Source organism: Peromyscus leucopus, chromosome 8b (assembly GCF_004664715.2).
Source record: "Peromyscus leucopus breed LL Stock chromosome 8b, UCI_PerLeu_2.1, whole genome shotgun sequence".
NCBI lineage: Eukaryota > Metazoa > Chordata > Mammalia > Rodentia > Cricetidae > Peromyscus > Peromyscus leucopus.
Window position 1 is genome coordinate 656,782 of NC_051086.1, and position 6,834 is coordinate 663,615.

A 6,834-nucleotide genomic window follows, 5' to 3' on the forward strand; every position below is an offset into this window, starting at 1 on the left:
CCTTTCCTCATGGAGTTGCTTTTGATCACATTGTTTCATCACAACAATAGAAACCCTAACTAGGACATCCTCCTTAACTTAAAAAAAAAAAAGTTGAACTGGACGTGGTGGCACACACCTTTAACCCCAGCACTCTGGAGGCAGAGGCAGGTGGATCTTTGTGAGTTCTCTGTACTGGGAATCAAACCCAAGGCTTTGGGCATACTAGGTAAGCACTCTTCCAAGTGAACTGCATTCCCAGGATTCCTCCTGGCTGTGCTCAGGCCTTGCTGTGTGTGTGTCCTGCGGGTTTTTTTTTTGTTTTGTTTTGTTTTTTTCTCATTAGTCTCCCAGGATTGGGGAGTTATGTGTCTTAGTTAGGGTTTCTGTTGCTGTGAAGAGATACCATCATCATAGCAACTCTTAAAAAAGAAAACATTTAGCCGGGCGGTGGTGGCGCACGCCTTTAATCCCAGCACTCGGGAGGCAGAGGCAGGCGGATCTCTGTGAGTTCGAGGCCAGCCTAGGCTACCAAGTGAGTTCCAGGAAAGGCGCAAAGCTACACAGAGAAACCCTGTCTCGAAAAACCAAAAAAAAAAAAAAAAAAAAAAGAAAACATTTAATTGGGGTGGCTTACAGTTTTAGAGGTTCAGTCCATTATCATCATGGCAGGACATGGTGGCATGCAGGCAGACGTGGTGCTGGAGGAGCTGAAAGTCCTACATCTTTTTTTTTAAAGATTTATTTATTTATTATGTACACAGAAGAGGGTGCCAGATCTCATTACAGATGGTTGTGAGCCACCATGGGGGTGCTGGGAATTGAACTCAGGACCTCTGGAAGAGCAGTCGGTGCTCTTAACCACTGAGCCATCTTTTCAGCCCCAAGTCCTACATCTTGATCAGAAGGCCACAGGAAGTAGACTGTGACACTGGGCTTAGCTTGAGCATAGGAGACCTCAAAGCCCACCTCAACAGCGACACACTTCCTCTAACGAGGCCGCACCTCCTAATAGTGCCACTCCCTTCAGGGTCCATTTTCTTTCAAACCACCACACTGTGGGAGGACAAACATTTGTAAGTTTCATCCCTGTATCTGTCTTCATCCCTGTCTAACACACAGATGGTGCTCGGGAAACAATGGACCCTGAACTGCTTTTTCTTAACTGTTTGCTTAGTGAATTCACAAGCCTGCCTCTCCATCCTTGCCCTTGGCTGACTCCAGGCTTAGGGAACCCCTATCTCTAGGGCTCAAATGGACACACACCACTCATAACCACCATCTCAGAGGTGGCATATTGCCACACAGAGGTTGAGACATTACCCACGAAACAATAGGTTCGGAAGCTTCAGATGCGCTTCGGGCAACTTGGCAAAGCCCGTAGTATTTCAAGAACACCCGCCCTTTGGCTCAGCAATTGCATTTCTAGGAACGGGTATTACACACACCCCTGGCGGTCATGGCCTCAGCACTGCTCCCCAGTCTCGGCGGTAAAGGGGCTGCCCTTCACTCCTGCAGGATGGTTACCACCACCCCTGCCTTTCACCTGCAGGATGCCAGTGCTAACTTCCTGTTCTGACAACTGAAAATTAACCAGGACATTGCCACATGTTCCTAAGGCTATCCAGTGTAATAAAAGGTGGGGAACAGCCTATCTGTCTGTCCAAGGACAGCAATGCCATGAGGATTAGTAACCCGTGGTTACTCTGACAAATTAGCACAAACGGGAGGTTTGTCCGCAGAAATAACTCAGTCGTCGCTGGGCCAAAACTAAGGTTTCAGCTGGAAGTAGGAGAAAGGCATCAACCCGCAGCTTACATTTGTGCTGGTTTTGGGTTTTGAGACAGGCTCTCACAATGTAACCCACGGTGGCTTTGAAATTGCAGAAAACCTCCTGACATGAGAGGCATGAGGCCCTCAGCTCGGTCAGTGTGCACTTCTGTTTTGCCTTTTGTTTGTTGGTTTGTTTCCAGACAGTGTTTCTCTGTGTAGCCCTGGCTGTCCTGCTCTGTAGCCCAGGCTGGCCTCGAACTCAGAGATCCCCCTGCCTCTGCCTCCCAAATGCTGGGATTAAAGGCATGCCACCACCACCTGGCATGGAGGCATGGATTTTCTTTTGAAACAGAGGTCTCACGTATCCCTGGCTAGCTCCAAACTCAATAGTTGATGAGCTTGAACTTGGCATATGTGTGTGTGTGTGTGTGTGTGTGTGTGTGTGTGTGTGTGTCCGTGTGTGTCCAGTGTTTCTTTGTTTCCCAGGTGGTGTTCCTCAGGATCCATTTATTGAGTTTCTGTGCTTTGGCCTGGGACTTGTCAGGAAGGCTAGGAAGGCTGGATACAGAGCCTCAGGCATCCCCCTGTCTCCGCCCTCCTCCTGCTGAGATTGCAAGAGCAGGCTGCCACAGCTGATTTGTTCCGTTCTGACATGGATGCTGGGACTCAGACTCAGGTTGCCATGCTTCCATGGCGAGGCCTTTAGCCCTTGAGCAATATCCTCAGCCCAGTGAGACCGCAGACAATTTCAGGATGAGTCATCGTGATACAAAGTTAGAGTTTCTTAAGAAGAGAGTTTACAGGGCTGGAAAGATGGTTCAGCAGCTAAAACACTAGCTGCTCTTCTAGAGGACCTGGGTTCAATTCCCAGCACCCACATGGCAGCTCACACCTGTCTATAACTCCAGTTCCAGGGAATCTGACACCCTCACCAGACATACATGCAGGCAAAACACCAATGTACATAAAAATAAAATATTTTTAAAAGAAAAGGAGACTTTACAGGCAGGCATGGAGGCATACAACTTTAATCCCAGCATGTGGGAGGCAGAGACAGGTAGGTCTCTGATTTCAAGGGCAGCCTTCTCTACACATAGAGTTCCAGGTATGCCAGGTTACATAGCGGGACCCATTTTCAAGACAAAATTTTTTGAGCTGGGTGGCATTAGTGCACACCTTTAATCCCAGCACTCGGCAAGCAGAGCCAGGCAGATCTTGGTGAGTTCGAGGCCAGCCTGGTCTACAGAATGAGCTCCAGGACAGGCACCAAAACTACACAGAAAAACCCTGTCTCAAAACCCCCCCAAAAAATTGTTTTTTAAACATAGATTTAAGTACAGAAGTTGATAGGCACTCAGGGAGAGTACACACTCAAGTATGGGTGTGGGGTTCTCAAGGTACAGTCATGCCTAAGTGTCTTAGCAGTAACCATATACAGTCTCAGTAGTTTCTGAAATTACACTGTCCTCAATGATTCTAAAGGAGTTTTTTCTTTCTTCTTCTTTTTTGGGAAATGAAATCACAGAGTGGTTCTTGGGGTGCATAGGCTTTGAATAGGATTACAATAAAGGAAAAACCATGGGTCATAAGGTTGCATAAGGGAATTCAGACATCTTTTACTGTAAATAGTCTTAGAAAACTGCCTGTTTGTAGCTGGGAAAGGGGCCATCTTTGTCATGTGTGCTTAGGCATCAAGCAGCTCATCGCATTTGTATTTGAAGCGTCTATGGAAGGAATATTGTCTCCATGGGGGGTGATCTTCACGGCATTTTTGAAAATTGAGCCGGGTCCCCTCCTCTGTCTCTGAGTGCATAGACCCTGGGCTTCCACCCCAGCTCAGGAAAAGGAAGAAGAGGCAGGCAGAGCTGATCTGGGAAGGGACAGTCAGGGTGGCACTCGCTGAGGGCACATGGGAATTGACCCGAGGGACCACTGTCTCTGGGCAGATGGTGGCAAAGGCAGTTAGCATCCATTTCTTTTGCTTTGCTGCCAACTGGTTCTCTGTCACTCAGGCTACTCAGCCATCCTCCTGCCTCATCCTCAGGAGTAGCTGGAACCAGAGGTGTCTGGCATTGCTCCCAGTTTATTTTGAAGTTTTACTTTTTGGAAATGAGAGCCTCAAGGGGGCATTTCCTACTTCCTGAGAACAGTCTACATGCCCGATGGGAAGAGGAAAGACTCTCATGCCTAGGTATATCCCTCGGGTATACACAGCCTCCCGGCCTCTGCAGAGTGCTTCAGTCCCTAGCAGGGTCCCGGGGAAGCCCGCTCTTGTTTCTTTCCCTTAGTCCTGACACCCACCCTTTCTAAGGAAGCCTTTAAAGAATTAAAGCTTCCCTTCTGAAGTAGCGTTTAAGTGAGTTGGGGGTCCTTTCTGTAGTTGGATTGTTCTTTGGGCCACCAACCAGCCTCCCAAATAAAGACACAGATACTTACTATTGATTATGAATGCTGGGCCTCAGTTTAGGCTTCTCCCACTAGCTCTTATAACTTAATCTAACCTGTTTCTATTCATCCATGTTTTGCCTTGGGGCTTTTTAACCATTCTTTCATTCTGTAAGTCCTACTTTCCTGCTTCCTCTGCGTCTGGCTGGCCAGCCTCTGGCATCTCCCTCTCCTCCTCTTTTCTTTCTTCTATTCCCTCTGTCTCCCTCTGTCTCTGTCCAGCCTAGATTCCTCCTCTTACTTACTCTGTCTGCCCAGAAGTCCCGCCTATACCTCCAGCCTAGCTATTGGCCATTCAGCTTTTTATTAGACCAATCAGGTGCCTTAGTCAAGCAAAATAAACAAATGCAACACATCTTTACATAGTTAAACAAATATTCTGCAACACCTTTTCTCTAATATTTTCTCTCTCCCAACAACATCCTTCCTTTCTCTCCCCCTGCTGTATATTTACTCCCAATGCCAACCCAGTCACATCATTTTATATGCTCGTGTGCACAAGTTTGTTTGAATATGTAGATACAAATTACAAGTGTACTTCTGTGTATTTCCCACAAGACTTAAAAATGGATGTCCAAAATAAAGAGACTCACCAAAGAAATTTGAAATGGGACTGGAGATGTAACACAGGTAGAGTGCCTGCCCAGCATACACAAAGGTCTGGGTGAGATCCCCAGCACTCTACGGACCAGTTGTGATAGAGAGTGCAGGTAATCTTAGCACTTGTGAGGTCGAAGCTGGAGGATCTGAAGTTCAAGGTTAGATTGACAACATAGTTAATTTGAGGCCTGCATGGGTTGCATGAGACCATCTTTGAAGAAAAAAAAAATCAACATGCACGCCTTTAATCCCAGCACTCAGGAAGCAGAGGCAAGAGGACTTTTGTGAGTTCGAGACCAGCCTGTTCTACATAGTGAGTTCCAGGGCAGCCAGAGTTACAGAGAAAGACCCTGTCTCAAAATAAATGAATAAGTAAATAAATAACAAACTTTCAAGGTTTCTTCCATTACGATTTTCCTACCCCCACTCAGGAATGGATGAAATGGAGATTGAGTGACTTAGCAACTGAAGTGTATTACCCACAATGCATACTGTGGATCCACCTGTAACAGCCACACAATGTATTGTAGGCAATGTAGTCCCCTTCATGGGCTGAGCAGCCTGTCAGGTCTAGAACTGAGGCCTCAGGAGCCAGTCTATGACAGGCATTATGGGCAAGGTAGTCCTTACGTTGTTGGCTGAGTCCGCTGCTGAAGGTTACCACCTGGTACCCCTGAGACGACTGCGCAAGGAAAATCAGTCCCATGCCAGCCACTGTGCCTCGTCCATTCTGCAATACAACCCCAGTGTGCAGACCAGGATTCTCTAGGCCAGAGCCTGAACAATAATGCATGATGCTCTCCACAGCCAGAACTTCTCCAGAAGCCACCAGGCCCAGAGTCAGTGCAGCAACCCGGACCTGGAAATATCTTTGGACTACCTCTCTGTGTCCTGTGGCCACCATGAGGACATTGCAAAGTACCTTCAGTGTACCCAGGGCCCAGAGCAGGAAGGAGTATCTCCTGCATTACAGGACCACATAGCCTAGTGGCTTCTAGAACGGAAACCTCTCATCGTTCATCACGATGTTGGCAGTGACGGTTGTCCCCACAGGACATGGTAGAGAATCCATCCCCTTTTCAGCTTAAAGTGGCTACTGCTGCTAATGGCCCTTTAATTGGGCCCCACGACACCTTCCTTTTTTTTTTTTTTCCCATAGGGTTTCTCTGTTCTGGAACTTGCTCTGTAGACCAGGCTGGCCTTGAACTCTGGGGTCCACCTGGCCTCCCAAGTGCCAGGATTAAAGGTGTGTGCCACCATACCCAACTTTAAACTTGTGTTCTGAGGACTAAGGGGGTATGAATTTTTTTGGGGGGGGGGTCTCTGCAGTGAACTCAATGGCAAACGTAAGAGCTGTGGGTGTTTATACTGTGGTATTGTGTAGCTGACCCTGACTGCTGCCCAACCAGCATTCTCCAGCCAGAACGCAGACTCTCCTTCCAGACATTACAAAAAGAAAATGTAGGGCTTGTTCAGGAGCCAGTAGGGTATTAGGTGAGTTTGGGTCCCCTTTGCAGATTCAGAGCTGCTCTGTAAAAAGGGGGTGGCTGGGTGGGAATACTTTCCCAAGATCTCATCCTCCTGGGAAGCCTGGGGATTGAGGACCTGTCCCTGGGGTGAGGAGCCTGGGTTGCCTTGACCCTCATTATCCTCTTCTTCTCCAAGCCTCATTGGCCTGTGATCAGTCCACACCCATGCTTGGGTGAATGACTGAGAGCTGAAGTAGACGCCTTGGTAGTAGTTACTGAAGTTATGAGGCAGCTTTTGAAGCTGTGAAGTTCTGGGATGTTCCATCCAGGTAGTATGTCTCTTCCTCATGGCTGAATACATTTTTTAAAAAACATTTATCATGTGAAGGGTCCAGAGAGATGACTCAGCAGTTAAGAGCACTGGCTGCTCTTCCAGAGAACCAGGGTTCAATTCCCAGCACCCAAAAGGCAGCTTACAACTCTAACTCCAGTTCCAGGGGATCCGACACCCTCACACAGGCATACATATATGCAAAACACCAATGCACATAAAATTTTAAAAAAAAAT